Raw genomic sequence first — 10,101 nt, 5'->3', positions numbered from 1 at the left:
TCTCAATACTCCTTCAATCAATCAGGCTAAGAGAACCCAAGGGCAAGATGAAAAATGAAGACCAAAAACTCATGCCTGTGAAATTATTCTGGTTTATTATCCAGAGATATGAATAAGGAAACAAATATAGAGCACACAATCAAACCTAGAAACCAAGGTATAATTAGTCTGATCACCATGATGGGGAGGTCAGTGTGACTTTCTGGAAAGTAACAGGAGAAAAAAATTTGAAGTAATTTTTGAGGGAGACAAAATGTTTGGAGGTGACATTTGTTTTCCATGAAATTATTTTTGTACACTTCTTCCCCCAGAGCTCCAAGTTGGTAATTCATCAAGAAGTAGTTTTGCTCCCCAAAAGAATGATTCCTGTTCACTATTCACCCTTCTTGTTATGCCAGCTTTTGTTCTGCTCCCTTATTCAAACTCTATGCAAGAAGTTTCCTCCTTCACGAGCTATTTTCCTCAAGTCCCTCTGTTCCACAGCATTCAGGCTGTGCCAATGCAGTGTGAATGTTTTTTGTTTCCTCTGTTTTTCTAATTCAAATGTTATGTCTTTACACTTGGTTTCAAATGGAACTCTGCAGTCATTTGTCTGCCTGTGCACATATCCTCCAGTTTTGCAGCAATTCTTCCTGTATTCCCTCAACTTGGTAGCATTTGTGTCCCTGTATGAGGTTATCAGTGCCTTCCTAAGTCAAAAATGGAAGGAAAAGTACCAGCGGCATTTATTTTCTGCTCATCCACCTTTCTCTTTCAGATCTGTAGCTGGGAAAGAAATAACATTAGCCTCATCACTGCTGGGGGTCCTATCTCCACTGCGGACTGGTCTATTTTGGACAATGAATAAGAAAGAAGGTACTTTCAGAAACATGAACATAAGTAACTGCTCTTGGACATTAACATTTTGTCTGGTTTTCCTACCTGGAATACAGAGGACAGTTTCATAGAAGTTTCGTGAGCTTCTTTTTAAAAAGTAGCCTTCATGATTTGAATTCGTTCTGTTCTGTAAGCCTGGAATGTTCTTCCCCTACTCCTCTAAATAGTACACTGTACTGATGGGATTGAAGAGTTTGGGGGTATATCATAGTCTGCCTAATCTAAGCCCTCATTTTATAGATAATGGCACAAGGAGGCCCAGGCTACCACCAACCCTCTGGAAATTTCTTTAATCCTCCCAGACCTAACCTAACTCCTTAGATCTAACCAAGCACCTCGGTTGCCTTCTCTTACACATTTACCATGTGCGTGTCATATTCCTCTACTAGACCATAAGGCACCTGAAGGCAGGTATCATATTTCATATAAGCCTTATAGCCACTTAATGGTTGTGATGCTGCTTTACATAGCTGATGTTTAATGAATGTTTATTGAATTAAATTTAATTGAGCTGAGGTGAAGGCAGACTATCTTAAGGCTCTTGAATTTTCCCCTTTTTGTGCTCCGTGTGTTGTTCCACAGATTTTTCCCATCATGAAATGGTGAGTCAGTATGGTAAATGAATGACTGAGTGAATCAATGAGAAGCATTTATTAAGCACTTGTTGTATGCTTAATAAATGGGCTTGGTGCTAGGGATATAAATACAAAAGGAGAAACAGACCCTGCCCTCAAGGAGCTTATATTGTAATGGGGAATATAACATATATGAAGGAAGTTGTAGCCAGGGAAAGGAGCTTTGTATGGGGAGTCATAGGGATAGGAGCTAATATCCATATGGTAGCCAATTGTCATATCTTCTGTGCTGGAAAAAGCACTGGCTCTAGAGCCAGAGGAACTGAGTTCAAATTCTAAACTATCAGTGTAACCTTAAGCAACTCACTAATGTTCTTTAAACCTCAGGTTCGTCACCTGTACTATAAGCTGGTTGTACTAGACAACCTCATCCTGGGCCATCATCAGTCATCTTGCCTTTTGTCTGCCACTGGACTTCTATGACTCTTGAGGAGAGAGTGAGGCTGGTGACTTTGCACAGCTCTGCTTTACTTAAATCCAATTCAAGTCCAAGTCAAGACATCACTTTCATGAGGTCAACGCTCCTCTTTCAGAAAGAAGGGCAAACAGCACATAGCCTCCAGCTTTAAATTTACAATGCTATTATCTCGGAGCAAGAAGAAAATTTAGAGATCTTATTGAATCTCATTTTAAAAATGAGGAAACAGGCCCTGAGAAATGAAGCAATTTGCACATCTATGAATACACAAAGCAACTATAAATTTGTCAAGGTGAAGAATTTCTTCCATCAACACTGGTTGCAACTAATAATGACTTGGGTAAATCCTAAGGCATTTCATTAGCTAACAAGTATCAGAAGCAGAATTTGAACTCAGGTTTCCCTCACTTGGACCCCAGCACTCTCTCTACTACATGATGCTGCTTCCTCAGGATCTATGGCTTTCACTTGGTTAATTTTTTAAAAAGTGATTGTTGAATCCGATGCACAAGGTCACTTAGCTTTAAATCATTTTCTGATGATCTCTCTCTCCTCTGAACTTGTAAGATACTTTCTGCCATTTATTGGTCACTATGCTACTTTGTAATACTGTTCACCTTATGTTTTATTACAATTTCATTCATGTTAATATTTAATTTTCTACCTCTGTGACTTATCTCCCCAACAAGACTGTAAACCCTTTCAGCACAAAGCTTCTTCTACACATTTCTCCACAGCATCTAGCATTTGAATTCAGGTCTTCCTGATTCCAGGCCCAGTGCTCTATCTACTATGCCATCTAGATAGCCAAGCATCTAACATAGGTCTCTGCAAATAATAGTAAATAATTAATTTTTTTTCTTTTCAACAAGACCAATTAAAGGTCTTCTTTGTGATTATTATTTGATCCTTAAAACATCCCTTTAAAGTAGAAAGTGCAGCTACTATCCTGCCCACTTTATATATACGTAAACTGAGGCAGAAAGGTTATGCAGCTTTGGTGTGGTCACACAACAAATAAAGGGACAGAACTGAGATTTGAACTCAGGACTTTTGACTTCAAGTCTAGGGGTTTTGGTACTGTACTGCAACACAGATCTTAAATCTTCTTATAACATTTTTTTTGGAAGTGGCTAAGTGGTTTAAGACATAACCTACATTCAATGTTCACCCTAGAGCTTTGTCTTCTAGATTTTTTCTGCCCTTTTCTGAGAGGCAACATGTTACAGCAGAATGAGCACTGAACCCAGGTTCAGCTAGTCCTGAGTTCTTTTTTTTCAATTTTTCAATTTTATTTTTATTTTTAGTTTAAAACACTCAGCTCCACAAGTTTTTGAGCTCCAAATTTTCTCCCCCCACCATGTAATCCTATACAGGTTCTACATATATTCACATTAAACTTATTTTCACAATAGTCAAGTTGTAAAGAAGAATTATAACCAATGGAATGAACCATGAGAAGAAACAAAACCAAAAAAGAAAAAAAAGAAAGCAAATAGTTTGCTTCAATCTGCATTTAGACTCCATAATCTTTCTCTGGGTGTGGATAGCACTTTCCATCATGAGTCTTTTGGAGCTGTCTTAGAACCTTGCATTGCTGAGAAGAGCCAAGTCTATCAAAGTTACAGATACCATGTGTCTGTGATCACATATAATGTTCTGCTGGTTCTGCTCCCCTCACTCAGATCACTTAAGTCTTTACAGATTATTATGTCTGTCTGCTCTTCATTTTTTATAGCACAATAGTATTCCATTACATTCACATACCACAACTTGTTTAGCCATTCCCCAATTGATGGGCATCCTTTTGATTTCCAATTCTTTGCCACCACAAAAAGAGCTGCTATAAATATTTTTGTACATATGGGTCTTTTTCCCACTTGTATCATCTCTTTGGGATACAGCCCTAGAAGTGGTATTGCAGGGGTCAAAAGGCATGCACATTTTTATAACCCTTTGGGCATAGTTCCAAATTGCTCTCTAGAATGGTTGGATCAGTTTACAACTCCACCAACAATGCAATAGTGTTCCAATTTTCCTACATCTTCTCTGGCATTTATCATTTTCCTATTTTGTCATGTTAGTCAATCTGACAGGAGAAATGTGGTACCTGAGAGTTGTTTTGATTTGCATTTCTCTAATCAATAGTGATTTAGAGCATTTTTTTCATATGACTATAGATATCTTTAATTTCTTCCTCTGAAAATTGCCTGTTCATATCCTTTAACCATTTATCAATTGGGGAATGACTTGTATTCTTATAACAGTCCTGAGTTCGAATCCCACTTCTTCCATTTACTGACTCTGTGACCTCTGACAAGTCACCTAAATTCTCTGGGCCTCAGTCTCATCTGTAAAATAAGGGTTTTGTACCAGACCAGTTGTATCAAACAAATAGAAACAGGGCCCACTGAACTATAAATAAGGATCCCTGTAAGTGTATCTTGACCTAGAAAACCATATATTAACAACATCTATATTGTATTGTATTTTTATTTATTTTGTCAAATAGTTCCCAATTATGCTGGTTCGAGTATACTCAGGAGTGTTACAGGCCATGTATTTGATACCTCTGTAGAAGACGACCACAAAACTCCCTTCTGTATCTATGATCCTACAATCCCAAACAACCGAAGACACAGTATTCATAAAAGCTACATGAGGGACCCATTTTCTCTCTCTTTCAGGTGGGACTCTATAGAAGGTAGTGACAGAGAGAATAGATTATACAAGACAGGAGTTGTAAACATGCAAAATGTTGGTAGTTCTTTCAGTACTATATTTTATGCATAATTTGCCAATGCTTTATTTTCATTTTAGTACCTAGATTACAGTCTTCTCCACCTGGTCTCACAACATAACATTCAAGAAACTTCTATATTCATGCTCATGGCCTTGCCCAAACCTTAACTTTCCCCCTCCTCTACCTTTCCAACTCCAATGAAACTGGGTCTGAAGAGGTAGTTGGCTCTCATGCCAGTCTCAGTAGCAAGGACCATGTCTCAAACCACACAGGCAGGTATAGAAAGCAGTGATAGCCATGGCTCTGTGCTGATACAAATGGACAGAGAATGGCAATTCAGTTATCCAGGGTACAGGAGCAACACCTTCAATCAACCAGCCAAACAACTGACAAGCATTTATTAAGCTTTTGCCACATGCCAGGCACTGTTAAGTGCCAGGGATACCAAGACAAGGGTAAAAAATACCTGACCTCGAAGATCTTACATTCTATCAGAGACAACATATACATATATATGTGTGTGTGTGTGTGTATACACACACATATATATACACATATGCATATACACACATACATAAAAATACATGTGTGTATAATCTATAGAATATATGCAACATGAAAACAAGGTAATTTGGGGGCAGAGGGTGCTAAGAGTTTAGAGGCATCAGAGAAGGGTTCATGTGGAAGGTGGTGTATAAGCTGAATTTTGAAGGAAACCGAGGATACAAAAAAGGGGAGGATAGGAAAGATTTCATTTCAAGCATGGCGGATGGTGTTGTATGTGAAAAATGCAAGAAAGAGACTGGTCTGGCTGGACTGTAGAGTGCCTGAAGAAAAGCAATACATGAGAAAACTGGAAAGGTAGGAATGGGCCAGGTTGCAAAGATTTTTAAACACTAGACACAAGAGTTTCTAATTGATCCTAGAGGTAATAGGGAGCCACAAGAGTAAATTGTATAGGGGGATCGCATTGTCACACTAGTTTTTGGAGAAAATCACTTTGGTGGCTATATGTGGGACAGATCCTGGTGAAGAGAGAGATTTAAAGCACAGAGAGCAAGCAGGAGGCTATTGAAATGGGCTCAGCTATTTCTACTCCTTCTGAGTAGCAAGGAATTAAGACAAGACTATCTAAGATAGTTTTAGAGTCCCTGATAATGCTAATGATCTTGGTCCTAATCTATTACAGCCAATACATGGCACATAGTAGGTGTTCATGGAATAGTTGAGCGATTTGGAGCAATCAGAACCAAATGAGGCAGATTATCTACATAGAAAAGAGTTGTAGAACCAAGGGAATTCCATTATTCACGGTCATTATCCTTAAGTATGATTTTGAATGATTCCTTGGAGCTTTTGTCTATGGCGCACAGAATTCAGAGATTTTAACATGTCAGTCTGCGGTTCAAGAGAGTACGATTCCTTACTGGAGAGTTTGTTTATCTTTCAGTTGGAGTAAGGATACAACCCCAAATTCAGGTCATTCAGGATCATCAAAGACATGTCAATTGTGATACTTTTCTCTCATTAGCACAGCAGAAAGTTGCAAGCAGGGGACTTAGTCTTTGATACAGCAGATAGAAGGAGAGGGGCTATACTATGCAGTCAGAATAGCTTCAATAGATGCTTAGTAAAAGTTATAATTACTTTTGAATGAGATTGTATGAACTGTTGTACCATCAATTCCAATTTTGTTTCGCAAAGAAAATCTTTTGATGAATGATACAGTGAAATTCCTGCAAACTACCTCTAGAGAAATAAATTGTCACATGAAGAGTTAAGATCCAGACAACTCCACCTTTACCTTCACATCTGTGTTGCAGCACAGTAGCAAAAATCCTAGACTTGAAGTTGAAAGACCTGAGTTGAAATCCCAGTTCTGCCCCTTTATTAGCTGTATAACCATGTCAAATATGTTTAACCTCTATGCCTCAGTTTGCTCATCCATAAAATGGGAATGATAATACCTGTACACTGCATCAAAGAGTGGTTGTCATGATCAAATGGGACTATGAATGTAAAGGATAAGAGTAGGAATTAGACCTGTGATTTCACTGATATTTATTTCATTGGTAGAGAACTCCTGGGTAAGGACATCCTCCCACTTATCAATGTCCTTCCAAAAATATGGCTCTAAGAATTGCACACAATATTTGAGATGTTACCTGACCTGGGAGAGTACAGTGAAACAATCAATTGCCTCAGTTCAATGTTGCCTCAATTCTGTATATCTGAACATCAGGCTTTTTACTCTTAGTACCACGTGAAAGGCAGTTATTCAATCAATCAACTAGCATTTATGAAGTGCTTATTGTGTGCTAGTCACTATACAAGGCACTGGGAACACAAATACAAAAGTGAGACACACCCTGCCCACAAGAAACATATATTCTAACATCTCTTGTCTTCTAGCTTCCTTGGCCTTCTGCAAGTCTCAGCTAGTTTTGTCTTCTGCAAGAAGCCTTTCCTTGTCTTTCTTAATCTTATTGCCTGCCCTCTGACTCTACCTTAATTTGTCCTATATCTTATTTGTACATAGTTGTTTGCATGTTGTCTCCCTCAATACACTGACTTTCTTGACAGCAAAGACTGTTGGGTTTTTTTTCCCTTTCTTTGTAACCCCAGCACATAGCACCACGCTTGGCACATTACCATGTGCTTGATAAATGCTAGTTGAGTGACACATAGAGGAATGCTTGTCAGAGAAAGGAGTTTGATCTAGGCAGTCACAAAGTTTTTGAGTGGAGCCATGGAGCAATAGATTGTCACACTTTTCAGGAATAATGGCTATACTGATTGGATTAGTGTTCTCAGCATGAGAGCAAGAAATGGTACAGGTACGAGGAGGGGCACATACCAAGATGCCTGTATTGGGTAAGCTCTGGTGCCCTTGTAGATGTCTGGATGGGATGTGAAGCAGCATCTGGAAGTGGCTAAATATAGAGGGTAGAGACAAATTCTCACTCTTTTACCCATCAATCAGAACCACTTAACCCTAGGAGAGAGAGGAAGTTCCAAAGCTGAGTAAATTAATCCTAGTCTCCATAGGTCTGGGTCTTGAAGGTCATTATTTCTGGTGTGGAGAAGTATGCAGCAGTGGGGAAGATGACAAGATACCCATGCTGAAAAAAGGCTCAGTGTCTTGGTAGAAGAGATATGAAGGATGTTTGCGTTCTTCTATATCCTCTGTCAAGGCCTGCAGTCTTCTGGTCATTTCTACTTATCCCCCACCACCCCACCCCCACCCAAGGAAATATTTATTCTTTTTTTAGCTTGTAAAGCCCTATATAAATAATGAGCTACTGGGGAAGACAATTCACATACTGTTCATCCCTTCCTGTTCCTACTGTATGTCAGCAAAACAGTGAGATTTGGAGGCTGCAGAGAACACCAGGCACTTCTGAGAAGCTTCACCTCTCTCCAGTATTAAGTGGCATTGACAGACCATACCTCTCACTGCAGCTCTTGGTCAAAGAAAGCAATTCTCTCTCTCACCAATAAGAAGCCTCCTGTTAACTAATTGCTTCCAGATGCCCCAGCTTTTTAGTCCCATTATAGCTTCAATTCTTCTCCTCAAGCTTCCCAACACTTGGTGGTGACTCACCTTTCTCTCCCTATGAAATTGATTGTCCTTTTTAAAATCATACCTCAACTGTATTCCAAAGAGATTTTTTTAAAAAGGAAAAGGTCCTATTTGTACGAAAATATTTATAGCAGCTCTTTTTGTGGTGGCAAAGAGTTGGAAAATTAGGGGATGCCCATCAATTAGGAGATGGCTGAAAAAGTTGTGGTATATGACTGTAATGGAATACTATTGTACTCTAAGAAGTAATGAGTAGGATGCTTTCAGAAGAACCTGGAAAGACTTACATGAACTGATGCAGAGTAAAGTGAGAAGAACCAGGAGACTATATGCACGAATGACAATATTGTACAATGATCAGCTGTGAATGACTTAGCTATTCTCAGCAATGATCCAAGACAATTTCAGTGGACACACAATGAAAAATGCTATCCACCTCCAAAGAAAAGAACTGATGGAGTCTGAATGTAGATTGAAGCATACTATTTTTCACTTTCTTTTTTTCATGGTTTTTGTCTGTATTTTCTTTCACAACATGACAAATATGGAAATATGTTTTCCATGACTGCACATGTGTAACATATCAAATTGTTTGCCATGTCAGGGTAGGGGGGAGGCAAAGGAGGGAAGGAGAGAATTTGGAACTCATTTTTTAAAAGAATGTTAAAAATTATTTTACATATAATTGAAAAAATAAAATGTTATTAAAAATAAAATAAAATCATACCTTAGTTTCCAAATGTTTGCATTTCTCATTTTAAAAAATATCCTCTTTCATAATAAAGCGCTTATATGCGAATGAGTTGAGGTACTATAATCTTCTGTAGTTCTAAAATCTTCAACATGCTTTCCAACTCATTTGATGTTCTTGAACTATGTTTTTTTATACTCATATTTTTCCAGCTTTTGATAAATTAAAGTTTTTCTCTTCTAAGAGCAGCCAGCTGACTGAAGGTTTCTGATAAACGATTTTTGCCTGGTGGGAGACAGAATTAATTTTATTGGCAAATAGATTCAGTGATGGCTATTGTCCTTCAAGCTACCAAGAGTTGGAGAGAAATGAAGCTTCTTATCTTCAAACTATAGAACTGCTCACATACAAATGAGACACTGTGGTATATCATTCATAAAGTGATTTGAGTCTTTATATTTATGATACAATTCATTTGCTGCCCAAAACTGCTCAAATCTCACCCAAAAATCATGTTACTTGTTAGACATATTTTAACACTTATCACTAAAACAAAGTTCTTTTCCTTCTCCTTTTAACCCGAAATCCACAGTAGCAGCAACATCTTATATCTTTTGATAGTTGACACAGTTGTTTCTTCTGGTTGGTCTCCCTACCTCAAGTTTCTCCCTACTCCAATCCATCCTCCCCTCAGCTACCAAAGTATTCTTCCTAAAGGGTAGGTCTGCCCATATCATTTCTCACCCCACCCAATAAACTCCCATATCTCCCTATTTCCTCCAGGATCAAATATATAATCCTCAGTTTCACTTTTATCCCTCTTTACAATGGGGCCCCTTTCTACCTTTCCAGTATTCTTACATACTCTATGATGCAGTAATACTGACCTACTTGTTATTTCTCCCACAAGACATGAATCCTTTCCATCCTGCTTCTTGGTCATGGTTTTCCTGGCTTCCTACAACACTAGAAGACAACAAATCCCACTTTCTGCAAGAGCCTTTCCCTGTACCCTCTACTGCTGGTTCCTTCCCTCTAAGATTAACTCCCCTTTATGCTGTTCATATTTTGTGTGTATATATATATATATGTATGTATGTATGTATATGTATAGTTATTTTCATGCCGTTTTCCCCATTAGTTTGTGAGCTCCCT

The sequence above is a fragment of the Trichosurus vulpecula genome, chromosome 2, assembly GCF_011100635.1.
Source record: "Trichosurus vulpecula isolate mTriVul1 chromosome 2, mTriVul1.pri, whole genome shotgun sequence".
NCBI lineage: Eukaryota > Metazoa > Chordata > Mammalia > Diprotodontia > Phalangeridae > Trichosurus > Trichosurus vulpecula.
The sequence above is the reverse complement of the archived record's forward strand: the minus strand, read 5'-3'. Positions refer to the sequence as shown.